General features: G+C 44.0%; 1 protein-coding gene and 1 long non-coding RNA gene across 23 annotated transcripts in view; one reads left to right on the top strand and one right to left on the bottom strand.

Annotated features, from left to right (window-relative positions):
- The window catches only part of ATXN1 (ataxin 1), a 419,791-nt gene extending 407,694 nt beyond the window's left edge, over positions 1 to 12,097 (bottom strand). For 18 of the 20 annotated variants that reach the window (XM_059880662.1, XM_059880654.1, XM_059880664.1 and 15 more), the window contains exons 1-2: positions 11,928 to 12,097; positions 3,636 to 3,750 (exon numbers count right to left, since the gene is read on the bottom strand). The gene's annotated coding sequence lies outside the window, so the exon portion shown is untranslated. Of the gene's footprint in view, positions 1 to 3,635; positions 3,751 to 4,447; positions 10,643 to 10,677; positions 10,803 to 11,927 lie in introns of those variants that run through there. The other 2 variants (XM_059880665.1, XM_059880666.1) reach the window with 2 other exon arrangements.
- A 45-nt stretch (positions 12,098 to 12,142) lies between these two features.
- Positions 12,143 to 26,917, top strand: LOC100848122 (uncharacterized). Of its 3 annotated transcripts, none has more exons than XR_814945.4 (4): positions 12,143 to 12,379; positions 12,990 to 13,391; positions 24,594 to 24,784; positions 25,597 to 26,917. It is a non-coding gene; the product is annotated as an uncharacterized lncRNA (long non-coding RNA). The 3 variants fall into 3 exon arrangements; XR_009492577.1 differs by lacking the exon at positions 12,143 to 12,379 and adding an exon at positions 20,753 to 20,816 and having other exon boundaries at positions 12,474 to 13,916; XR_814944.4 differs by lacking the exon at positions 12,143 to 12,379 and having other exon boundaries at positions 12,481 to 13,391.
- Positions 26,918 to 27,280: the final 363 nt, after the last annotated feature.

Genomic DNA, 27,280 nt, shown 5'->3' with positions numbered 1-27,280 from the left:
TAAGTCTTAAAGAATAAAGGTTTCAACAAAATTTCATTGAGCTGAAGCTCAGCCCTGAGTTTCCAAGGTACCTGAGCATCTAGGGAAGACACCCCGCCTTGCCGCACTCCATTATCCACTTGGGCATCATCCCAATTTTTCCACCCACTCTCCCTTCGCCTCAGGTCTTAAACAGGAAACATACACAGGCTGTGTCACACCAGCGCTCCATTTCTGCTGCCTCCACTGCCTCTTGCCTTCCCTCACATATTCCACTCTGGCTGACTTCATTGCTGAAAGAAAACTCATTCCTGCCTGCCTGGTAAACTTCCTACCAGGCACAAGAACCCAAAGCCCAGACTCAAAGATCACTTTTAGGCCAGTGGCTCCTCCAAATTTATTTCCAGATTGGACGTCCCAGCAATCTTCTTCCCACACTCTCTAGCGTCTGCTGGACTCCAGCAACTCAGATGTCCACCAGCACCTGGGCTTTCGCCAAAACGGCCTGATCGATTACACACCATGCTACTTGCCTGTAAGGGCCCAGCCACCAAAACAGTCATCCTTCTGCCCTCTCTTCTCTTCCCAAAGAAATGTTAACCAGCCTCCAGAGTTCAACCCAAATGGTGCTTCCTCCTCCAAGTTTTCCCCATCATCCTACTCAGCACCATTCTTCTGAATTTCCGCTGTGTTAGAACCTACCCCAGTAAGCACAACCCACCCCCTCCTGCTCTGTATTAGTAATTTCAGAGCATGTCTTCTTTCCCCTACTTGACCACGAAGAATATAACCTCCTTCTGGTAGCTCTTACTCACTCTGTGCAGTAGTAAAAAAAAAAAAAAGTACACATTGAATAAATGAATGAATCATTTCTTTATACAGACAGTGCCTGTGAACAAGGTAAGTCATAACTTGCTATAGCTATATTATATTGATATGGTTTCCCTGGTGGCTCAGTGGTAAAGAATCCTCCTGCCAATGCAGGAGATGCAGGTTCAATCCCTGGGTTGGGAAGATCCCCCGGAGAAGGAAATGGCAACCCACTTCAATATTCTTGCCTGGGAAATAACATGGACTGAGGAGCCTGGTGGGCTACAGTCTATGGGGGTCACAAGGATTCGGGCACAACTTAGCAGGTAAACAACAGCAACATTGATAAAATAGCTAGAACCTAAAACAACTGTAATCTAGGTTTTTTTTTTTAAAAAAACCTAATGACTATAACAAGGTACAACATGAATGATACTGTTTCCCTGCTCACGTTTAGCCATCAATTGTGAGGACTGTAATGAGGCCATTATTTATGCATCATGTTTAGCTAATACTTATACGCTTCCTTTAAATGTGATCCTAGGACATGTCAGCTGCTTAAAACTCAAGGTGACTCTACTACTTTGTCAGTAATACAATACGAACATTCCTACAACCCTTCATGCACTGTACCAGGTACTACAGAAACCTGGATCTCTTCTCAATAAGCTTCCCGTACTGACTGAGAGACAGGACTGTTTGCTGCCTGATTTTTTCATAATAAAATTCTTGAGACATTCTTGTTTTAACACATGACTCTCTTTAAACACCGCAGATTAAAAAAAAATTGCATATGTATTAACCACATGTGCAATTAAGCTACTTCCCCAAAAATGTGAATGTGAGAACTTTCTGCCTAAAATGGATAATACCCCTAAGAGAGAAACTAGCAATTAGACACTGCACCCCTTTCAATGGAGTTGATACTTACAGACCTCATGAGGCTTCCCTCTGCACATAATTCCGGAGTTATTCTATTTCCTTTTAAAAGACACCTCCCTAACCCAAGGCCCATAAAATATAAAGTACCCAGTTCCATATTTCACAAGGACAGAACGTGTGTGATAACTTCCCCCCTCCCCTGCCTTGCATCCCAGTAGGACTTTACTGATCCCCCTTCCTGAGTCACCGTACTTCAATCATTCAGGTGTGTGTGTGTGTGTGTGTGTGTGTGTGTGAGTTTTCACTCAGACCAGAAATAACTTCACTTACGCCTGCAACTCAGCAGTTCATCCTACAGTAGAAAAACAACACACAGGGATCCTGGGTCAGGAATCGAGGCAGACTAACACAAAATCCAGAAAAATAAATAAAAGGCCTTTTGGCTCTCGGGGCTGCAAATGTCCACACTGTTGGTCCAAAGACCAAGGTACAGGGATATTTACTTACTCCTCGTCACTTATGGTTAAGGAGCAACCATCACCAAACAAGAACGTTACAATCACCCTGTCAAGACAAGTCACATGCTCACAGTGATAGCTTATGTTCATGGATCATAAACCATATACCAGGTTACTATTCTGTCCAGTGTACAAATATTACATCGTTCCAACCTCACAGCAGCCCTAGCGGAAGTTCTCATATGATCTCCATCTTACACATGAAGAAACTGAGGCCCAGGAAGGTTACAGTGGCACTTCTATATCTTAAATTCAGACAGGCTGGTTCCAGAGCCCCGCATCCTTATTTTAAATACCACGGAATTTATATAGAACTTAAAAAACTGGACCTTAGAAGCAGGGTGTCAGGGACGAGGGGCAAGCTCTTTATTTAAAGAAATCTAGTGAATCAGTTTCAAAGTGAACATTCTGATAAAGCAAGGATTCGCCTCTTAAACATGAGCTGAAAATCCAAATTTCTGTATGTAAGGTTGGATAAAAGTGGTCGATGCATCTTATCAGGGAAAGAAACAGAACATGACTTGGGAAGAGCTGCCTTGAGACCACCAGATCCAGCCCACGACACAGCAGTGGAACATCAGTGTGACTCCAAGAGAACATTCCGGTTCATTTGGATTCAGTGGGTCTAGGGTGGAGTCCCGGTTCTATTTTTTTCTTTTTTTTTTTTAACCTCTCCTGGCGATTCTGGTGTCCCGCCAGGCTCGAGAACCTCTGAACTGGTCTATTTCCACAGCTTGGAGCAGGACTACTCCCAAGGCAAACAGAAAGAGGGGATCGATTTCACAATCTCCTCTGGTTGCGAATACCAGTGTTCCCAAGCCCTTATTGCCCCAACTTCGAACTAACTTCCCCTGCTCTCCTGATTCTAGGCAGGCAGTCTTCCCTTCAACAGAGAACCATGAGTCATCAACCCTGCATTCACCCTGTGTCTGCATGACTCTCCAGGTCAGAAAAATTTACTGTACATGAAGAAAGCAGGAAGTTGTCAAATCCAAAACTGACACAAAGAAATTCAAGATCCAGCCAACATGGGTTGCTACGGAACCAACAAGCTATCTCCCTGCACCACAGTCACACAACGACCACGACCTAAAACATGGAGACAGTGACTTAAGGTAACCGTTTGGTAGCAAAACCTGCTCATCGGCTCCAAGTACAGGTGACAATTAAAACGATCAGGCTCAACCCCAGCACACAATAATGAACCATCGGCAAGGCAGAGGCAGACTGTTATCAACCAAATAAACCAAAAAGGAGGATACCTGAATCCAAGTTTAAAAAAAAAAAAAACACCTCTCTGCGATTTCTCCATTTCCCACACAGTACAGTTTGCAAAGACAATTATCTTCAACAGTCTGTAAAGTGCTAAAGTATGACTAGTAAGTGATTTTCCCAGGCCAGACTTTATCCTCAGATAGAAACCAGAGAGCATCGCAAAACTCTTACCCGATGGGTGTTGGACTCCCCCAAAGCAGCCGTGGAGGAAGAGACTGCTGTCCAAAGACGACAGACAAATCTGCAGCTTGAATGGAACACCTCGGTGATTTGCAGCCGGCTCCTCCTGCAGTGGTCAAGGGGGTGCAGAAGAGGAAATCCAAAATGAGAAACAGCACGAATGGCTTTAAAAAATAATTCCACCTGAAGACACCATGCAGGGAAATCTAAACTTTAAGAACATCAAATTTTGCATCGTTTTATGAGAATTACACAGGCACCAGCCAGCTTAAAAGGCAGATCTGGTTTGATTCAACAGGGCTCGGAGGGAGGCCAACACACAAAAAGGTCATCCCTTCAATCAAATTAAAAGCTTGGTCTCTCCATTTGAGCCAGCTACTGTCAATCTTTTCTCTAAGATTCTAACGAATCACCTCATAAACACATGCTGGTCATTACGGGACTATCAGGTGGAAATGGGCACGGACTGAATAGTAATTGAGCCAAAGACTAATTTTCATGAGGCATATCTTACTATCAACATGCAACTTTAGGCACAATCATGACACAGAGCACAGTTGTTAGCATACCAGTCTAATGGGATAGAAAAAAAGAATCAAACGCAGAAAAAAAATTTAAGTATGCATATACTCACTAGAATTTCCTCTGAACTTTAAAGGATTTAATTACTGAATGTACATCTACTTGATTTTCATTCTGCCATAACACCTTGAGCATGTTTAAGGAAAGATTACCCACTGTAGGATGAATGAGTGAATGCGTGAATGGATGAATGAAACAGAATGAATCAATCTTCCATATACCTTTCCATCAGGGAGCCTGGCGCTCCTAGTAGTTTTTGTGAGGTAAACACCTATGCATAGAAACAGAAGAAGTTGAGGACTCGATCTGCTAACATACTTTCCTATCTATTCAAAGCATATTTTTAAATACTGGTAGTTCCCAACTGTCCACATTAAATAGAATCAGGAGCACAGTTATTATAAACTAATCCCCAAACTCGTCATTGCTGATTTTTTTTTTTTCAGCCTTTCATTACTGGAGCTGATCTGCATATTTGCTTAGGCTGGTTTTAAATTTAGTTTGGGTTTCCTAAGCCCACGCCAGGTAACAGTAGGAAGGAGAAGGCCCAGGATTATATTGGGTGTCAGAAAGAAACTATTCTGGAGCTATGAATATGATCTCCAATGTGAATAATCTGTAAACAGGTAAGTGAGCCAATTAGCCTTGGGTACATGGCAACACATCTCATGATTATTTTCATCCATACACACTCACTATTTTTAAGAGCACAGCCCAGCTGGAAAGGAAAATAATGTCGATTGCTTTCCAACACTTTGCAAAGTAATGAATAGTAGCCAAAGTATTCTTACTTCTAGCTAATCCATTCACCAACTATTTATTTAGGCCTCATTTGCATGCCATAGACTGACATGCAGAAGGAAGTTCTCTAGGCCTTGGTTTCCCCATCTGTAAACAGTTAGGTCTGTGTGCTGTTGTTTCAGTCATGGCCAACTCTTTATGACCCTATGGACTGTACCCCAGCAGTTTCCTCTGTCCATTGGATTCTCCAGTCAAGAATACTGGAGTGGGTTGCCACACCCTCCTCCAGGGGATCTTCCGAACAGATCGAACCCAAGTCTCTCGTCTCTTTGGTTTCCTGCATTGGCAGGCAGGTTCTTTACCACTAGCGCCACCTGGGAAATCCCAAACAGTTAAGTGTAGAGAAAGGAGGAAGCCTTTCTAGACTATCACATCTCTGAAGTCCTTGGAAGACAAGCCCTCCAGTAAAAAGCTTGTTGAGTTACAAACATTAATAGTGGCCAAGTTAAATAAAAGCTCACAATATTCTATTTATTCTTACACAGTACTTGGTTTAAGGGCCAGGGGGTGATCTTGATTTTATCTAGTAACATCTCAAATGAAGCCTCAAAATCCTTGATCATCATTTTCAAACAATGTGCAGGTACCATGGATTTGCAGAGTGCTTGCTTTATGAGCTAACAATTGAGAGTGTTGGCTTGTGTATCGACGTGTGTGCACACTATCCTATTTACCTATCACCTGGCAGATAAGATTTTATAGAGTCCAAATTACAGTCTCCTCCTATTCTGCTGAAGTGCAGAGAACAGTCAAACATGATGCAAATGCTGTAAAATATTAATTTACTCTCGCATCGGTATGCCTGCTTATTTCAAAAGTATCTGTGTTGCTACACCAGTTAGAGTAACTAAAGAGTTAACATAACTTGCTGGGTTCTATCAGAGGGAAGAAGCCAAAAATAAAAGCAAGGCAGAATGGACTCACTGCAAAAATATACAGACAACGTACAATAAAATAGCCTATAGACTGTTGAAGACAATATCTCTACTAAAAGTGGAATTTTTAATATTTAAAAAGCACAGCAGAGCAACATAACACAACACTATAAATAGTGGGAGATAGAAAGGTGGCCTAAGTAATACTGATGTGACAGTAAAGAGGAGATACTATACAAATAATGTAGATACAGAAGAAAACATAAATACTTCAGGGAGAGTAGGCCAAAGTTAAGGGTGCAATAAAAGAAAATATGCCACACACGGTGATAGAAAAAATATCTAGCATTTGAATTCTAGAATTCTAGCATTTGAATGCTAGAAGCATAAGCATTTACAGGTTAGCAGCTATAACAGTGATGACTAAAAACTTCTGATAAATAACTCAAAAGGTATCCATTAAAGAGCACCTAAGTAGAAAAAAGAGAACTTCCTCTTAGCCTGAACCCAAATGCCATCACCAGGGGAGCCTCTGCCCCCTGAAGCCTCAAACTGATTACATTACAGGGAGTTTTCTGAAAAGTAACATTCAGGTTTAGTATACAATTTTTGCTTGCATTATTGCCATCATTGGTGCTTTCTCATCACTTCACAAATGGGATGCATTAAAAGTTATATTTTTAAAAAATCAATGAAACAGTTCTGCTCCCATCAAATGTGTCAAAGAGGATATAATGCTTGTTGCTTTTTTGTCTTTAATAGTTCTAAACATGTTTTAGTACATTTGAGGTGGCAATAGGTAGTACATGAATTTATAGTGCATTAGCCTGAAAAGTTCAGATTTATAAGGATTATAAAATATACTACTACACTGATAAAGACAAAGATACATAAATTATGAAATAGGAAAGAGATTTCTGAAAACTGTTTCCACCATTAAAGATTATTTACCTAAGCCTTTTTATTACTCCTGGAATTTTAAGCATTTACATATTTTTAAAACCTTGATCCAATTACAACTTTTTCAGCCAACATTTGAAAATATTCTCTTAAAACTAGCACAGAGTATACACTTATCACCTCTTAAAGAAATTTTGAATGTGTATTTTATTAAACTGAATTAAATTAAATTAAAATTTGAACAGCATAATTGAGGACTATAAAAGTCTTTCTTTAAAAAAGGGCAGTCCTGTGTGGAACGCCTTAGAACAGAAATTATTATCTCTTTTGGAATTTCTATGATTTCTTATTTTCGATCTTTTCACAAAATAAGGAGAGCCTGCTTCTGATAAGCTGGGAAATATAAGCAGAACTAAATCTGCTCTTTGAAGCAGTTAAGCTGCACATATCAAAAGATATAAAGCAATGGAAATCAAATCATCTGTCTCCCCATAAAAATAATATTCTGTCTTGCTGCACTATGTCATCTCACATATGCACATATTTAAGCTTTTCAGAATCAAAACTATGTGTTACTTGCAGACAACTATAGTTTAAAGAATTAACATTCACTCCTACCTTCGCTAAATTTCAGGCTTTTAGTAAAAACATGTTTATTGACTAACTTCTCATAGGAAACAAAATGAGCCGGTGTTACCATGCGTTAGTCATCAAAAACTGTCATTCAAGGTAAGTGCAAACAGAAAATCCACTTGACATTTCAGAATGGAAAAAAAATAAAGGCACATTATACAAAAGGAATGTGAATCAAACTCTGTAATGACAACAAAACAAGAAGTCACAGAAGCATGTTTATTAATATTTTAATAAGCTCTTCAGGCTGGCCTTTCCTGGGACCCCCAGACAACTGACTTAGACCTATTGAAACGTAAGGCCAGCTACATGTACAGTCTGATGGCTGAAGAGTTATTCTTGAATCTATTTGCAAGGGTAAAAGACAAATTAGAGGCCAGGAAACCTAGTCTGATTAAATATCACTTCTGTTTATCAAACCCTCTTAAAATGAAATCCGGAAGGGAAGGGGAAGATACCCATTTTCACAGTTCCCAATCAAGCACATTTTTCATACTTATTTTAACACAAATTTATTTGTGTACTCAAAAATACACGTTCACATTTGGCTGCCAGTAAAGTGTTTTTCTGTACATAGTAAAATGTAAGTCAGGACCTCCAAGGCGTTGTGTAAAACTTAAACTTCTGTGCTTCATTTTATATCCTTGCCTCTCCCATCTATTTACCTCCTAGAAAGAATGGCTTACTTTAAACACAGCAACACTTGATCTGAGCAGGTCGCAATCATGTTACCAACTGCAGAGACTCACTAAAGGGTAGAAACTCATAAGCCCTCTGTGAGGAACACTGAATAGCTCTCTCAATCCAGGCCCCAGAGGTTTAAAAAAAAAAAAAAGGATTTACCAGTTTAGCTATGGGGTTGTAAAACTGTAAACTGACTAGCAAGGTCACACAGACATCCAGACATTATTATTCTCAATTATTTTTTCTTTCAAATATCAGAGTTATTAAAATACTCCCTCTTGTTTGGATTGCCTGAACAACACAGAGCTTCAGCAACCAAAGCTGCTTTCCTTTTTTTCCCCAACAGTATTATTTTTCTTTGCATAGAAGGCTTATTAAGGTGGCCACCTAATGCAAAGAGCAGAATGTTGTTCGCTGTTATTAAATGCTCATTAAATTTTATTCCCAAATAGAGTACAAATTACCGTGCAAAAGCACCAAACATTATCAGTCTACCAGCTAAAGGCCTGTATCATCTCTTACCTGAGACAAAAACCTTTTAACTTACTACCTCCAAGGTAAGGATCCTGGCCAAGAAATCCAAGTTAAGAATGAATACATTCAGAATGACTGCCTACTGCCAGTAGCATTTTTTGTGTGTGTCATTAGGATGGCCATAAAGTTTTTAAATATGACAACGGGGATATCCTTCTCAAATAAATTACTTCCGCTGAATAAATCCTTTAGAAAACCCCGCTATTGGCAGCTTGGGTTCTAAAGGATGAGTTCTTTTGCACTTGAAAGGGTTAAGTGCCTGCAAGGCCAAAGGCACCAGACAAACTGCAAGAGAAAGGTTGCTTTCCTCAGCTCCTCAGCTCTGAAAGGTTTCTAGCAAGTACCAAATACTTGTTGATGTGTTCACAAGCAGGACTGTCAGGCTCCTTTCACGGTCTGGGGAGATGCATTTACATACTGCACCCAGTAAGCACAGCTTGTTGGTCTCCTTTATAAAAGCTGAGTAGCTAGAAGCCTCATTCAGCGTCTCCCATCCGAAGTGACAAAAAGAAGATGCGGCTGAAATAGTAAAGAGTCTCTCATCTGGTTGGGGCAGCACAAATACTGTGCATCAAACACTTGGGAGTAGTTCAGGCACAGACAAACCCACCTGAATGGACGGGAGAACACTGTCTGTTGCCATGGCAGCCTGATCTAATTACATGAGTGATCAGGGATGGAGTAAGTGCACCGAAAACCTACACCCGCTGACAGGTATCTACGAGATGAGAAAGGCAGGCAGGCGGAAGGTTCAGGGGAGCCCTTCGACCTCTGCTTTCTGTAGAAGGTGGCACTCAAGCCCATTTATCTGTGGAGCTGCTAAAATATTGACTGATGCAGGCACAGTTAGAGGGCAATCAGAGGAGATTAAATGCCATAGCATTAGCCCTTAGAGTGCAATCCCTTTCCAAGAGTTCATGTGCAGGGTTTTCTCATCCTTCTCTCTGGTGGTTTCTTCAGGCAGACGCTCCATTCCAAAAAAAAAGCTCAAGTGTCAAACTACCCTCATCCACCAAATAAACCACAAGGTGGGCTTAAGACGAGGGCTTCCAGGAACTGTAGGGTTCCTCAGAAACCCAAATGAGATGGCTTAGCTAACACGGTCGAAAAAGTAACTAGCTGTGCCTAAAAATAACCCATCAAGTACCCGCTGCTGCGAGCGATATGTAACGATGATGTTTAAATATTAAGAACAGCCTGCATTATAAAACACAAATGTCATTGAGATGTGACTACGAGATTGCCAAAGGAGAACTTATTTGCATACACACATTCCCGTGCAAGCTCCAGGATGTGCAAGGAGCATGCCACTCTAAGCCATTAGTTTTTATTCTGTGGGTGTAATAGGGTCTTCTAATTTTGCTAATTGTATCCTGTGGCTCTCACAGGGAAGCTAAGAATCTCTTCGGGGACAGAACCAGTTCGGAGGAGTCCCTACTGCACAGCATACGGTAAACAAAATAAAAATAGCTTGCCATTCTCCTTAGCCACATCGCGCATTATATAACCAGCTTCCGACTGGCTTTCTGTGTGTGTGTGCCCTTACTACTCTTCAGCAATTTCCCAATCTCTCGAAGTATTTATATTACCCTCTTATCTGTAGGATTATATACCAAGAAAGCAAAACAAAACAGAGCAGCCACGGGATTGAACTGAACCCCACTAGTCCTTAGAAACTGCTTTTTGTTGTTGTTGTTTGTTTTCTGGCAGGATCTCCACAACCACCCTACTTCCACCCCCCACTAAGGTTCTTGCTCAATCTCCCTAGAAAACCTGAATTGTTCCATCGCTTCCAGTCAGCCCCCTACGTGGTCTGAAATAAAATGAAAGCACCAGCCGCGGAGTTTAGGAAGGCGGCCTGAGGGCGAGGGTGGCCGAGGAGGGGTCAGGGCACTGCGGAGTCAGCCAAGCGGCCACGGCGGGGCCCCCTCCCCACCGCGATGGCCCGGCCGCCCCCTCCCCCGCGGGCGCGCACACACACACACGCACTCACACACTCACGCCGCGCTCCGCCGCCGCCTCACCTCTCGCTCCGCCCGGCCGGCCCCCTGCCCTGCCCCCTGCGGGACCGGCCTGCGCGCAGCGCTGGAACCACGTAGGAGGCGGCGGCGGCCGCGGGAGTGGCGGAGTCTCCGGCCCGGCCCAGAGTGAGCGAGCAGCGGGGCTCCGGGCGCATCCCAGCGCCCGCAGCGCCTCCTCCGCCGCCGCCGCCTCCCCCCTCCCCTCCTCCCGGCTTCATTCACCCTCTCAGCAGCCGCGCAGCCGCTCACTCCCGGCGCGGGCAGGGCAGCGCCTGCCGCGGCTTCCCGGCTCCGGCCGCGGGCGCTGGCGGGGGCGCCGGCCCGGGCTGGGGCGCTCGCGGGCTCCCGGCTCCGGGCGGCGGCGGCGGCTGCACATGATCAGGAAGCGGCCGTACCAACAGGGCGGCGGCGGCGGCGGCAGCCGCCCGAGCCGCCACCGCTACTCCGGCCGCGCTCCCGGCACCGCGCGCCCGTTCCCCCCGCGCCCACCTCCCTCGGTGCCCCCCGCGATCCCACCGACCGGCGGCGCGCGCAAAGTCCCGACCCGGCCGCGGGCGCAGACCCTCCTGGTCCGCAGTCGCGCGCCGGCCCAGGCGGGCCTCCGTCGGGAGACCCCCGCCCCGGGGGGCTCCGGGGCCAAGCGGCCCCCGCGGTAAAGCCAGCCCTCTTCCAGATCCGCTCGCTCTCGCCGCCCTCTGCGAAGAGAGGAGTGAGGAGGGGGCGGCGGGAGGAGGGGACAGCGAGACCCCCGGCCGCCGCCTCCCCCCTACGCCACCTCCTGGGAAGAGGACACGGCTCTCCCCACTGGCGATCGGACCGGCAGCCGCCGTAGTGGGGAGCCGTCGCGGATCTCCCCGCCCGCCCGCGCCCCCCGCCCGGGCGCGCCCCCTCGCCGGGCGGGCGCCCACCCGGCCCCTGCACACCACCCTCCCGCCGGTCGTCTCAGCGCCCACAGCTGGGGAAGTCGGCCTGGGAGGCTGGAGCCGGGGAAGGGTGTATGTACACACACACACACACACACACACACACACACAACACAACACAACACAACACGACGCGTCGATTTCCTTCGCTCCTCTTCAAGCTGTTTTCCGTGCCGCCGAATGGGGTTTGGGGTTTGTTTGCTGGTTGTTGCTTTTGCCCCTCTCGGGAGAGCGGGGTAGGGGGGGATCTTGATCTAAATCAGGGGAGAAGGAGATTGGGGGAGGGGGGAGAGAAAGAATCAGAGGAGGAAAAAAAAAATAGCCACTTACTGTAAAGTGTAAATGGATCTGGGGTTGCGTGGGGAAGGGGGGGCAGAGGGAGAGAAACAGTGTCTTGCGGCTGCTGTAGCTCTGGCTGCTGCTCCACGGGGCTTGTTTTGGATCCCCCTGCAGTGAAACAGGTCCTGTACGGCTCCGCCACTGTAGTAGAAATGATGTCTGCGGTATACTCTGCTCTCTCCTCCTCCTCCCCCCTCCTCCCTCCTCCCTCCTCCCTCCGCCCGCCCTCCCTCGCGCTCTCTCGCGCTCGCTCGCTTGCTCGCTCCAGTATGTAAATGTGTAATAGAAGCCAAATATGGAGCAGTTGGCTGCCGCCGCCGCAGCTCAAGGATCCGACTTCGCGGGGGTTGGGGGGGGCCACCCTCCGGCGGGGCGGCGGGGCGAGCCGCTCTGAGCACCGCGAGCGCACGGCGCGGCCGCCGGCCGGCGCCCTTAACCCTTGGGTGCGCGCATCTCCGGGCCCGGCAGTCCCCCCGGGGAGGCGGGCGCGTTTCCCCGAGACCCGCTCGGGATCGGGGTGGCGGAGAGGGAGGGGGGGGAACGCGGGGCGGGAGCGGTGACCGGGACCGGAGGGGACAGTTCTTCCAGGTTTGGGAAAGGGGCGGGGAGCTGAAGCGATGAGGTAATTGGAGCGGTGACCGGTCGGTCCTCGCGCGCCTCCTCGGGTCCCTGCATCGAGTTGTGAAGGCACAGGCTGGGCGCGACTCAGGCACCCTGGAGGGACTCTCCGAGGGGTGCCGGGCTGCAAACCGGAGCCCGTGAAATCCCCTCTGGGGAAGCAGAGGTGGGCCGGTTCCGATCCCGACGTTCCCTTCGGGCGTGCGGAGAAGCGTCTTAAGAGGGCTGACTCCGACCTTCACGCACGTTAACCCTCAAACCGGTTTAGCTTCGGCGTTTTGGAACCCAGCCCACCGAGCCGCGGGGATCGCCTTGGCGTGCAACTCAGGAAAGTTTTAAGGGTCCTCCCCCTCAACCCCCCGTCTGCACGTGCACCCTCGCCTTTCCTGCCTGTGAAAGCTGGTGACCACCCTGCTCTCCTTTCTCTTTCTGCAGGTCCGGAAATCTGCTCAGAGCACGGAACTACCCAGCTCGAGCCTGGGTAGACGACCCGCGCACTCCTCTCGCCTCTAATTCGGGATCATTAATTTCATCGGAAATGGGGTAACCAGTGTAGGAGATAGAGAAAGCAAACCGAGCATCAGATGGCAGTTCTCGTGAATCCGCGCGGTAAGAACTTCCTCTGGACTCAGTTTTTAAAGTGCAGTTCTCAGTTCCTCGCCACCCGACCCTCCGTGGGTACCACCGCCAGGCATTAGCTGGAAGGGAAGGACTCTTCTTTGGACTGGTGGTACCTGGCCAACAGGTGTGCCACCTGGAGGAGGAGAAGGCACAGCCATGCTACAGGGAGCTCATTGCGGCGGCGTTCTCCTGGCTGCAGATAATTCTGGAAGGCCGGTAGGTGTCGGGCAACATTTGACCTTTTTCAGGTGCTTCGAACCAAATGGCTAGAAATAGAATCCCTCCACGTAAGTTTCTCTCTGAAAGTCTCCACTTGACTGCAAGTTGTATTTGAGAAATCTTTTGGCTTAATTTACTTATGATCTAACCGTTAGTCACCAACTGAAGCAGGATACAGAATCACCAAGAGAAATGTGTCAACTTTTAAACAACTGTATTGTAGAGCCAAGGTGTTGCAGAAATAAAAGCATCCTAACTAGGAAGGTGTAGTGCCCCGGAAATATTTCTCACATTTTGAAATACCATGCACATATACATGTCTATTTTAAAAGAACTACTACTGTTTACTCGTTTCTACAACTTTTTTTTTTTCCACTTAAAAATCAATGATGGTTACAGTTTAAAGCCCGGCTTGGTCTAAAGTGACATTGTTGGTCTCATTACAGCCTCTAGTGGACAATTAAAATCAGTTTCCTGAAAAGGCTCTGCCTGGCGTTGTGTTCGTTGACAAGCATTATCAAGGTGAAGGTTAATAACCGGGTAATAATATCTTTTCTCCTGAATTGGCGAGTGGGTTTCTGAAAGGAGTAGAAGCTGTAGGCTCTGCAGGGAAAAGACCTATGCTTTGTGAGGCAGGTATTATTATTACTGGCCTGTGAATAAAAAGAGAACTTCTGCTCTTCATTTCAGATTCAGACAGCTTTCATAAAAAATTAATTCATCTAAAATATTTTTATAACAGAAAATATTGGTTGCCATGTTTTTGGCTTAACTGAGATGCTTTCATTCCAACTCCTAATCTGCAGATTGTCCAATCCACCTCCACTCTATTTTTAGACATCTTACATTTAGACAATTTGGGGTTAAAGAAAAAAGCTAATACTTTCATTATTATACTGATGCAAGCAGTTATTATAACAACCTTAGACAAATTAAAACACATAATTCAGATTACAGTTAGTCAATTAATTTAAATGTTCCCTCAAGGAAGATAAATATGTTTATTACCCAAACAGTAAGAACAATTAATAAGAACTGTGTCATTTAGTTACTTAGCCATTAAGGTTAAAACCATAATCTGCCATTAAAATCTGTAACTATTTCTTCCTGCAAGGTCCAACATAAACATAATACTCACAATATAGTTTCATTACCTTTAGTACTGAAATGTTGTATTTTCAGATGGCAAAATATGAAATGTACAATCACAACTGGCCCTGATTTCTTTAAAAACAATACCTTCTCCAGCGAAGAAAAACTCAGTGAAAGAAGGGTTTTCAAGAAGCCAGTAAGCAACTCTGTAGTACTATGCTTCTATTCATAAACCTGGTACTACATTCATGCCAGCATGAGTTGAACTTTGCAATTAAAGGAGATTGAAAAATAAGGCCTGCTGAGCCTTCTTCCTCCTAATCTGTGTTCTGCATTGCTTGAACACTCATATCTACTTCACTGTTAGGGTAATGTCTACTTTTAAAGGTTTAAAATGGCCTATCAAGTATATTTTATATCATATAATTATATATCACATCGTACTTCTGAAAGCATAGTCTTCAGAGCAGCATCTGGAAGCTTTTTAGACCTTCAGAGAGTTCTACCCGAGACCTACTGAATCACAGTGTAACCAACATCCCTACCCCACCCCAACCCCCTACCCCACAGTGATTGCTGAGTGCATTACCCTGTCTACACTCCAGGGCTCTGTCTAGATGAATTTATTCACAAACGTGGAACTTGATTCTTCAATGTATTCCTTTTTATTCCCTTCCCTTTTATTACTTTGCACTTTTCAAATGAAAAATCATTAACATTCTATGCTTTGGTCAAACAGTACTGCATTTCAGAAGGGCCCTGAGTTATGTACAAATCTGCATCATCATTGCCAAGGGAACACTCTGTAAGGAATATACCAGGGTCTTGGACATGGAGGTTTTCTTCAGGGCAGCAGAGGGAGCACAAGAGTGCTTAATAAAGCAAGTGTACAGGCCCTTCAAATCGCAAGGGCTTTTTAATTGTAGAGTATGTCTTCATTGGACGTAGCCTCTTACACAGTTCAAAGACAAGCAAACACAAAGGGCTCAGCGGCTTGTAACAACTAAGTAATAGAATGGATTGGAAGCTAAATAGTCAGTAGCATATAGATATAATTATTTACAGTTTCAGGCTTGAATTCTTAAAGTGGGCCTCAATAGTCATACTTGAGAAAGATGCCTGATCTTTTCTACCATGAAAAATAAAGATATACAACACGGAGTAAGGCAAGTAAGAGTCACTCCTGTTTCTCTAAAAATCTTGGGGTCAATTAACTCAATATGATATCAGATAAGTTCACTTCATTTGGAATCAGATATGTTGCTGAAAGGAGAGGTATTTCTTAGTGTGTTTACTTTCACAGTCATCTTAGGGGGTTATCCTCTATGTTTGTAGAAGGGTAGATTTATGTTTCAATTATATCAATGTAGCTTTTCATAGTTTTTACAGTCCTTCCACATTGCATCTTCCAGTGGTTCTGGGAGATGAATGAGATGGCTATAAAGCTCAGCCTCTAAAAAGTTTTGGAATTGGCTCATGCCTGAACAGTATTGAGTTGTTTAATGATGAACAAGTCATTAACTTATTACTAATGAACAAGTGAGTAACCCACTGATTTGTTCAGAAATGAGGGAAATCATAGAGGTTGAAGACCCAGCAACATGTTCTTTATAGTTTTTAAGACTTTTCGAGTTATCAGATAGTAAATATTTAATAATTGAATATTTAAATGAGAAACTTATGAACAACAGAGACAGTCTTCATTCTCGAGCTATATTTTTATGTGTTTATCACTTATTTACCAGCAGCTGTTCATTTTGCATTTACAATAACGAGGCCCTGAGACTATAAAGATGAGTAAGACATTTCCGTCTGCAAGGAGCTCATAGCAAAACAAACCTTATCTTTTGAAAAATGTCTATTTTTACCATGATAAAACTTAAAAGATTCATAGTTGATTGTTCCAGTACCTCTCAGAAGCAGTATATTGATCAGACTTCGGAATACAAGGCTCAAACACTAGGATCATTGAAAATGTGGTTGGGGATCAGGCAATTGTGTAAATCATCAGCCAAAGTTATTTATAAAGCTAATATTAATATTTCAAATTTGTAAAACAACCAAAATGTAAAGATACAACATATATTTTATCTGATATCCTTGCCTATCCAAAACAGAAAAAAAAAATCACAGTAAATTTAAATGGTCAGCATTTAATAATTTATATCTTTTTCTTAAAAGATTGCTAAAAAGAATTTCCTCCAGGCTAAAGAAAGATCTGCCAAATTTCAACCTGCAGCAATTTGTTATGGTTGTGTAATAAAACCCCCAAAGTTAGTAGAAACACTGACAGTTCTTTAACCACGGTATTATAAGGAGAGTGGTAGCCTATATATATCATTTAAAAATCTGAGCAAACCATAGTATGCTTACAAAACCAATATGCTTTCCTTAGACTGCACTTCCAAATAAAGCTGAGAGACCAGAGAAGTAAAATAAACTAAAAACAAAAGTGAAAACCACTCACACAATAGACTCTGAGGTCAACTCACCACACCCAAACTGAAGTCACTGGGCTCTGTTCTTGGCATGGAGACTCTTAAAAGACATGCTTCTGAATCAGCTTTCTTGACCCTCCACCAAACTGTAGCACCACAGGCTTCTGGGTAATGAATGTGACATCAGCAATAGTCAAGAGTGAAATTAAAATCATTGTGTTTAAACATCTGCTGACAGTTTATGACTTAATAGTACACATATTAGGCAATTTTAAATAAGATTCTGTCTACAATGAAAACAAAAACAAGTGCTTTAGCATAGGTCTGTTGCTGCTGCTGAGTCGCTTCAGTCGTGTCCGACTCTGTGCGACCCCATAGATGGCAGCCCAGCAGGCTCCCCCATCCCTGGGATTCTCCAGGCAAGAACACTGGAGTGGGTTGCCATTTCCTCCTCCAATAGCATAGGTCTAGTACTGTCCAATATGATTGTTAAGCACTTGAGATGGGCTGTAATTGTAAAATATACCTTGGATTTTAAAGACTTGGAACGTATACGTACATACACATGCACATATATACACATAAATTCATATAGTATCTCAATGTTTATATTGATTAAATGTTAAAATGAAAATATTCTACATATATTAGGTTAAATTAAAATATTGTTAAAATTAACTTACCTGTTTCTTTTTACATTTTACTGTGACTACTATAAGATTCACAATGACATGTGTCCATTATGTTTCTGATGGACAGCACTAGTAAAGACAGTGGGGCTGGGGAGGTGTAGGAATTAGTTCTAAGAACCATAGTTGGAGACCTTATTGCAGTAGTGTAGTAGGTAATTTCGGAGAAGGCGATGGCACCCCACTCCAGCACTCTTGCCTGGAAAATCCCATGGACGGAGGAGCCTGGTAGGCTGCAGTCCATGGGGTCACGAAGAGTCGGACACAACTGAGTGACTTCACTTTCACTTTTCACTTTCATGCATTGGAGAAGGAAATGGCAACCCACTCCAGTGTTCTTGCCTGGAGAAGAATCCCAGGGACGGGGGAGCCTGGTGGGCTGCCGTCTATGGGGTCATACAGAGTCGGACACAACTGAAGCGACTTAGCAGCAGCAGTAGGTAATCTGGTTACTTTTCTACCTTCCTGAGATTCCCCCCTTGCAGTGTATAACACTGACCTTGAAAAGTGAGTGTTAGTCACTCAGTCATGTCTGACTCTTTGGGACCCCATGAACTGCAGCCTGCCAGGCTCCCCTGTCCATGGAATTCTCCAGGCAAGAATACTGGAGTGGGTTGCCATTCCCTTCTCCAGAGGATCTTCCTGACCCAGGGATTGAACCCAGGTCTCCTGCATTGCGGGCAGATTCTTTACCAACTAAGTCACCCCGGAAGCCCAACATGGACTTTACCCCTTATTAAAATGATCTGTGAGAGTAAGCTATTGGTAAATGCATAATCCTGAGATATGCTATGGGCCAGCAAACAAAAATTTGTTAGGCTTTATGTTAGACTAAAAATTTGTTAAGAGTCAGTCTCTCGGGGTGGGGTAGGGACAGGCCTCAGATACTTTGCCACCCTGGGAAGCTGATGGAAAACTTGTTCTCTGTTTTAGAAAGCACACACTTTCTGGAGTGACAGCTGAATGGTTGAGGGTGACATCTTTTAATAAGAAATGGCTTTAGGCGTGGATAATGAAAAGTATACAGTTACTGCTTCACTAGAAAACAAATCAAAGCTAAAAGGAAATCTGTGGGGTTGTTTTTTTTAACAATTTCTAATATATTTAGTACAATAGGACATGTCCAGAAAAGAGATGAATTTTAACCATTACCATTTATTTTGCAAGCAAGACCTAGATACATTTTCATCAATATAAGTATTATCAACATTGAATGTACTGCAGTGACTTATGAAGTAACAGAATTTGTGGTTTTATGCATCTATAGAACATAGCTCTTCTTATAGGAAATTAAAATGAACATTTTAAGGCTCAGAATGAGTGAATTGAACTTTGCTCAGTATTGGCCAGGAGCATTTGGAAAGCTATTAAAAGCACATCATTAACAACTTGGCATTTTGTTTCCTCGAAAGAAATATATTTTCCAAATTAAAACCAAAGCCCAAAGCCACCATTGTTTACACTTAAGATAGAGGCTGTTGATAGGTTGTGAGGGTAAAGCTTGGGGTGCCTTCAAACTAAGATCAGGGAGAACAATAGCCATCACATTGTTATTCTGACTTCAAGACATTAAAACACATAGCTATAAGCTCTTACCGTGCCTTTGTTTTTCTTGAGTCTGTTTCGGCTAGGAAAAGCTGATCCAAATGCAGGTCAGAGTTTAAGACAATTATTTTATGAGGAATTTACCAAGTTTACCCCAAAGAGGAAGAGTCAGAGAAAAATGCATTGGCAAACTTTGCCTTTTGACATAAACAAGTAGAGGAAACTGTCCGTGTCAGGATTTCAGCAGGGTTTGTCAGGCAGTTTGTTATTTGCAGAAGCCCTGTGGGGCAGGGCCGCTCCACAGTTTAACTGCTGGGTAACTTTGGGGAGCTCTCAAGACTGATGACTGAAGATCCAAATTTGCTTTGTGCCCTGGCACTGACATGGAGCGATTGCTCCTGCTGTCCATGCTCTCTGACCGAGCCGACTAATAGCACTCAGGCTTCAACTGTAAATTACAAACAATCCCTTTTTAAGTACAAAATGAATGCACAGAATGGAAGACCCTGTCAGCTAGAATGCAAGTAAATCAAGTAGAAAAAGACAAACGGTTCACTCACACCACTTACAGCCAGATTCTTATTCTGCTAGCCATACTGTCATGGGAGAACTTTTCTTTTTTTGTCAGATAAAAAGAGAAATTAATACGCCCATTGTAATTCTAATCAACATGCCAGCCATCAACGGAAGCATCTCCTCTGAAAGCCGATCAGGCTTCAAGGTGATGCTTCCCAACCCCTCCCCCTACCTCTGGTTTAAAACTTGTAGCTGAAATACCAATAGTAAGACCATGTGACCCCAGCACTCCCAGCGCCAGCTTTTCTGCAGTCAATTTCATAATGACTTCGCTCCGCCTCTCAGCTCAGCACTTCCTTCCCCCTCACTCCTCTCGCCCCCACCCCCAGCAATGAATCATCGCGCATTTAAAGAGACTTAGATGACCCAGCGTGAACTTTACTGGCATCCTGTACATTCTTATGCCAAAAAAGGGAGTTGCTCTGTGGCAGAAACCTCACCAGATCCCGGTGCTGATCTGAGAGGCAGCAAGATTGGGAGCTTATCTAGGAAGATCAGTGAGGAGTTAATTTTCCTAGATCCTGGTGGTGATTCAGAATTGCCTATCTCAGTTCACGATCAGGTTTTTAAGAACCCAGTTCAGCTCTCTGTGCAGAAAGGAATATATCAGAGAAAAAAATGTTGGCACATCTCCTTTATGCAATCAGGGCAGAGGAATTTATACCACATCAGCCTTTTGATTTCTTCAGATCTGGCTGAGGGCGGGGTTTCCATATTTGTGCTTTGGCAAATGTGTCCAAGAACGAACTCCGCCTTAGAGATGCTCCTAGAGTTCCTCAGGTTACCGTGTGCTGATTTGTGCATTTATCAAAACCAGAAACATCTCTGCCTCTTCCTTTCTTTAATACCATTTCTTAGTAATAGAGATTAAGCAGACAATCTGGGCGTTGCTTTTAGACACTCTTCACCCTACTTAAGGCGTAAAGGGATCGCCTAAATAACATTGTGTTTTTCCATATACTTTCTCCCTACCTGGGAAGCCCTTCTCTGCAGGGTAATTTTTATTCCCATCCTCCAGGATCCAGCTCAAGCACCAACATTTCTGCGAAGTTATCACAAGAGTTTGTGGCTCTGCCCAACGTGTGAGTCAGCTAAGTGCTATTTTCTTATTCTTTTTATTTATACAATTTTTTTTTAACTCTGACAGAAAAGAAAAAAATCAGGGCTGTAAGCACAGATGGAAAGAGTCTCCTAAATGAGAGCGTCTCTTATCTAATATTTCCTGTTACTCCCAAACCCGTCTGACCTCCACTTACAATTTCACATGTCACTGTTTTCCTTTTATTGCTCCATTTATGTGGCACCCCAACTAGTCAGTTCTCCCTGCGAGTTCCCATTGTTGTGGGTTGACTTGTGTTCCCGGAGAGATATATTAGTCCCCAGTGCCGTGAGTATGGCTTTATTTGGAAATAGAGTCTCTCCACATAGGTGGCGCTAGTGGTGAAAAACCCACCTACAATGCAGAAGACATCAGAGACGCTGGTTCCCTCCCTGGGTTGGGAAGATCTGCTGGAGGAAGGCATAGCAGCCCACTCCAGTATTCTTGCCTGGAGAATCCCATGGACAGAGGAGCCTGGTGGGCTACAGTCCATAGGGTCCCAAAGAGTCAGACATGACTGAAGTGATTTAGCATGTACAGATGTAATTAGTTGAGATAAAGTCTTACTGGATTAGGGTGGACCCTATGTCCAATATGACTACCGTCCTCCTAAGAACAGGAGTCACAGAAGAGACACGGGGGAGAAGGAGCAGCCACATGAAGACAGAGGCAGAGACTGGAGCTATGCTCCCCCCAGCCAAGGAAAGCCAAGAATGGCCAGAAACCACGGAGAGCTAGAAGAAGCAAGGAAAGATTCTTCCGTAAAGCCTCAGAGGGAACAGGTCCCTGCTGACACCTTGACGTTAGTTAGGCTTCTGGTCTCCAGAATTGTGGGAGAATAAATTTCTCTTGTTTGAGGCCACCCAATTTTTTTTTTACCACAGCCCCAGGAAATTCAGACACCGTTTCTACAAGAGCAATGGCAACAGATGCGTTGCATTCTTTCTTGTCTGTATTTACATAGATGGCCCACTGTCTTCCCTCTATAGATACACATCGGTAATCAGTTCTGGATGTGTGTTTGCTCTTCTAGCCATGACCACAACAATAAACAAAAGTTGCGGTGGAATAGGAAAGCTGGCAAGAGAGTTCTAGAACTACCTTCCCATCCTCCCAGAAACACCCGGCTTCTGGCCCAGGCACAGAGGTTGCAGAGGTCTGAGATAGACCTGTCTCCTCCCACACTGGGCCACAGCTCAAAGGTCTTCCCAGGGCTCCTCGGCTCCCTCTACTGGTGCCAGGATGCCACAGCAGCTCTCCTCTTGAGAAGTGGCATTTCAGGGACTTCCCTCGTGGTCCAGTGGCTAAGCCTCCCCACTCCCAATGCAGGAGACCTGGGTTCCATTCCTGGTCAAGGAACTAGATCCCGAATGCTGCAACTGAGAGTTCACATGCTGCACCCAAAGATCCTGCGTGCCACAACGAAGATGGGAGATCCTGTGTGCAGCACTTAAGACCCACGGCAGCCAAATAAATAAACAAATATTTAAAAAATAAATAGATAAAACTTTAAAAGAAAAAGAAGTGGTATTTCTCTGTGTGGAGTAGGGGTGAGGAAAATACTAAAAACACAATTAATTGTTTGGCACGGAGGAGGAAATACAACCCCCAAAACTGCTGCCCTTTTTGTAAACTGTTCATTTGAGTCTTATAAAAGTCCTTAGGAAAAACTCAGTCTGAGTCCCATCTTTCAAAAGCACATCCGGAAGCTCGTTGGTTTCAAGAAGCTTCCCCCAGCAGGTGGAGGGAGGCCTTCCACTGGAGCCTAGAATCCCTAAGTGTCTGTTCTCAGAGTCTCCATGAGAAGGATGGTACAGTCCTCACACACTCATCTCAGGAAATGGGAGCTCCGTCCTTCCAAGGGCTCAGGCCAAGAAGCACCTTGACTCCTCTCTTTCTTTCACACCCCCACATCCAACCTGCCGCCAAATCCAATTTTTACCCTCTAAAAATGTATCCGGACCATTTCTCACCACCTGGGCTGCTGCTGCTGGAGCGGAACCACCACCACCCTTCATCAGAATGTTCGGACTGAACTCCTGAATCCTCTGTCTGCTTCCACCGTGTCGGCCTCAGGCCTGACTGGGGCGTCTGCGTGAGGTGATGCCACAGCTTTGCTCGAAAGCGTGTGAAATGTCATCTTCCACCTGGAGTCAAAGTCCTCCCGTGACCTCCGAGGTTGCACACCGTCGGGATGCCCTCTGTCTTTCAGATCCCCTGCCTCTCTCTCTCCTCCTCAGTCCCACAGCTCCGGCCCCAAACAAACCAGGTGCTCCCTTGCCTCCGGGCCTTTCCTACTTGCTGGTCCTTTGGCTTGGAATGCTGAATATCCACATGGCTCGCTCCATCTCTTTCTTCAGCGTTTTTGCTTAGGAAATTAAAAACCTCCCAGCAAAGCCTGCTCTGACCACCCTACTTAAAACTGGACCCCTGACTTTCCTGATCCACTTTGCTCTGCTCTGTTATTCCATCGATGTGTTACCTTAGAACGTTCTGAGTCATTTCCTTTATTTATTTTTTGTCGAGAGCAGAGGTTTTATCTGTTGTATTCACAGATAAACCCCAAATATCTAGAACAGTCCTTGGCACACGACAGACTAAAGGTTTATCAACCATTTAAATGAATTAATGAGTCAGTAATATTTTTCAGGACCTACTATGTGCAAAGTTTTAAGTTCTAGCACAATGATTCCCTCATTATAGGCTAATCCAAAACCAACGCATTGTGTCCACATGTTCTGTTGATCTTTGACTTAATCATATCTGGTACACCTAGTAAGACTGGATCAGAAAGAGCTGAATTCATAGTCAGGCTCAGATTTGTGAAGGACTTTTTAAAAACAAAATTTGAAACCAGAATTGAAGACAATGTACAAACCTGACAGCAAGTTTTGAGGAAAAACAGAAAAAGCATAGCGCCAGCTTTCAGTAATAATAACTGTTAAAAGCTGCCATTTATCAAGCTGTTATTCTGTGCCAGGCAACGTGGGGAGAGCTTGGCAGATGTCATTTCATCTAAATCCTCACCGCAGTCCAGTGAGCTTGAGATCATGCTTCCCATTTCTTTGATGATTAAACTGAGGCTGGCAATTTAAGGGGACCTGCCCAAGGTCCAAGCTCACCCAGCACTGGTTTCAAGGTAGGAAGCTATCCACTTACACAGCCTGAGAGTTTTTAACAAGTCATTACCTGAATGATATAGGCCAAGTGGAATCGTAACACTGCATTGTAATTATTTTGGCTAAAGCAACATTTTTAGTAGAACTCTCTATTAGATTTTATTTTTGAGTGAATAATATATGTCCCAGAAATTAAAACTAGTGATGCTTATTGAGGACTGAATATTCCTACATAAGCCAAGTGGCTTCAAAGCAACCTAACTGGTTTCCCAACTTGCCAAACTATACTCCAGCTTATGATTTTTATCCATGCTGCTACATGGCTGCCATGACTCTCACTTGAAGCCCATGGTCACATTCTGAGGACCCTTTCCTCTCAGAAATTTTGTCTGGAATCTGCCACATTCCATCATAGTAAGGTCTAAATAGATTGTAAAGGGCCCACATGAGTTTCCAAGCCTAACTGAAAGTTTAATTTCCTTTCTGTTGACATGGGTTTGACTTCTCTTGTTCTGCTCTTGAACTTCCCAAAGGCCACTGTCACCAGAACTCAAGGCCAGGATCTCAAAGTAACCTGGCCATACAAAGGCGTATAAAACACTACCACCTGTTCACAGACGCACTCCACTTTATATTTGCAGGAAACAATCCTAGAAGCTGAAATACTTCCAGAGTTCAACAGTCTGGGAAATTTAAAAGAGGGAGGAAAAAAGCCCTTCATCCAAAGATCTGAGGACAGAACTCTGTTCTTTGACGATGGGAGGAGGTAAGAAGACCCTATTCATGGCTGCAGGAGAGGAAAAGAGCCCCACAAGGAAACTACCAACAGATGGTAAATACATTTTTAATTCTTCTGTCATACTGTGTGGACTTGTACACATTTGTCCTGCTGTGTTAGGCTCCAGAAATAGCTAGCCATGGAATTGCAGAACAGTTCGGCTGCAATTTGAGATTTAGGAAACCATGCTGGCTGACAAAACAGGAAAGGCTCATAGTAGGATGGAGTGGATTTGCTCCCGGTTTGCAGCTCTTCCATGTGGCATCCGCTGTAGCTCTTAGTGCAGAAGAGTCTCTCACATGTCAGGTCTCATTGATGACGTTTTAAAACATACTATTTCAAATGGTCCCCCGAGCTCTAGTTACAATTATTCAACACTGACATGATCCACTCGGTAACTCCCAAAGGTTAAAAGGAGTGCAATCCATTTATTTATGGATTCTGAGTCTTCCGGGGAACATCACAAACACATATGGCAGCCTGGAGCCCTAAACCTAGCTTTTCTCATACTTTTTGTTTTGATCTAGTGTTCCCATGGAACATCATGGGAATTCTAATGCCAGGAAAAAGACCAAATATGATAATGGATTTCTCTGAAAGGAACCTAGGGAGATAGGATGTTAAAGCACATTCAATTGACTCTGGATCTAAGAAGTGACCTGAGATGGGTACTGGGAAATGAGTTAGGTTCCCAGTCCCATCACCATCCCTCAGTGCATCAGCAAGAAAGAAAAAGTGGATGTGGAATAATGGGGAGAGGGTGGGCTATTCCTTAATCATGATCTAGAAATATAACTTACACAATTGCTAGACCTGGAAGGATCCTTACAGAATCTAGTTCAATTTTTTTTCCTTTCATTTTATAGACAGGAATCACCGCCAAAGAGTTGCAAGAAATTGGCAGAGACTATACTGGTTGGTGGCAAATTCAGTTCTGGAACCCAAGACATCTATTTCTCGGTTCAACGTGTGTTCTGTTTTAACACCCACGGACATTTCCGTGATAAGCAAAGTCCAATTCTAGAAGACCTTTCTCATGGTAATCTTCCCTCTTGAGTTCTTGTAAGAGGATAGAATCTCTGACTGGTCTGTGAATGTTTGTAGATATTCTTTATAGCTAAGCTTTCAAGTTTAAATATTTGGGGTTAATTTTTGTTCTAAGCCCCTGGAGACTGTGTCTAGATTATATAGCTATCACACAATTTGGCCCAGCTGGGATCCTCTTTTCATGAAATAGCAAGGAAGACTGGTACATAGGGATTAAGAAGCATTGGCAAAAGAGAGCAGTCTTAATGCAATGACTTCCCACCCCGAGCTTTACTGGCCTAAGAATTTCTCCTGGCCTTAACTGAAGAGAGGGGTGTGCGTGTGTGCTAAGTCGCTTCAGTCGTGTCTTATTCTTTGTAACCTCATAGACTGTAGCCCGCCAGGCTCCTCTGCCCATGGAATTCTCCAGGCAAGATTACTGGAGTGGGTTGCTATGCCCTCCTCCAGGGGAATCTTCCTGACCCAGGGATCAAACCCATCTCTCTCACATCTCCTGCACTGGCAGGCGGGTTCTTTACTGATAGCACTGGAAGAGAGGGGTAGGTAAGAGCAAAAAGGGGTTTTTATCTTCTTAGTGAAGGAACTGAGAAGGCAATGGCACCCCACTCCAGTACTCTTGCCTGGAAAATCCCATGGACAGAGGAGCCTGGTGGGCTGCAGTCCATGGGGTCGCTAAGAGTCAGACACGACTGTGCGACTTCACTTTCATTTTTCACTTTCATGCATTGGAGAAGGAAGTAGCAACCCACTCCAGTGTTCTTGCCTGGAGAATCCCAGGGCCGGGGGAGCTGGTAGGCTGCCGTCTGTGGGGTCGCACAGAGTCGGACATGACTGAAGCGACTTAGCAGCAGCAGCAGCAGTGAAAGGAAGTATACTGAAACAGTTCAGAACTTCTCAATTTGTTGAAATCTTGATTTTGCTTATTTTAAGTTTATATAATACTAATTATATCCTTGTTTGAATGTCCTATATATTCATAGATCATTTTTTCCAGTGGGTACATATGTTTGTTAACAAAAACTATTCTCAATCAACTATTATAAAAAATGTTATTTTTTGCTGTTTGTTTTTTTTTTAAGAAAGTTAATCAGTAATTCATGGCTACTTTAGCAATAAAGTCTTCTAAATTTTGCATTTTTATTCAGCCTTTTAATTTCTTGTTCCTGCATGTGATTTTGGCAATGTTTTATTCTATTTTTACGGTGGAGAAATATTGGCATTCTTTGCTTTGAGAATCAATTTGACCCTTTTGACTACTCTGGCTAGTTTTACTGGCTCTCTCCATTGTCTGGTTACAGATTTGTGGGTGGGGGGAGGGTAGAATTATCTTAAGTGAATTATTTCTAGGGAAGCAGTAATAAAGGCACACTTCAGGTTATTTCATTCCTGTGATCCAAATTTGATTATCTAGCTGATATCACTGGGGACATTTGCAGCTTTAATAATTACATCTCAAGGCCTAAAGAAAAAAAGAAGAAAAATTACATTTACTACATATTCACA

This window comes from Bos taurus, chromosome 23, assembly GCF_002263795.3.
Source record: "Bos taurus isolate L1 Dominette 01449 registration number 42190680 breed Hereford chromosome 23, ARS-UCD2.0, whole genome shotgun sequence".
NCBI lineage: Eukaryota > Metazoa > Chordata > Mammalia > Artiodactyla > Bovidae > Bos > Bos taurus.
Note: the sequence above shows the minus strand (reverse complement) of the source record. Positions and strands in the feature narration are given on the sequence as shown.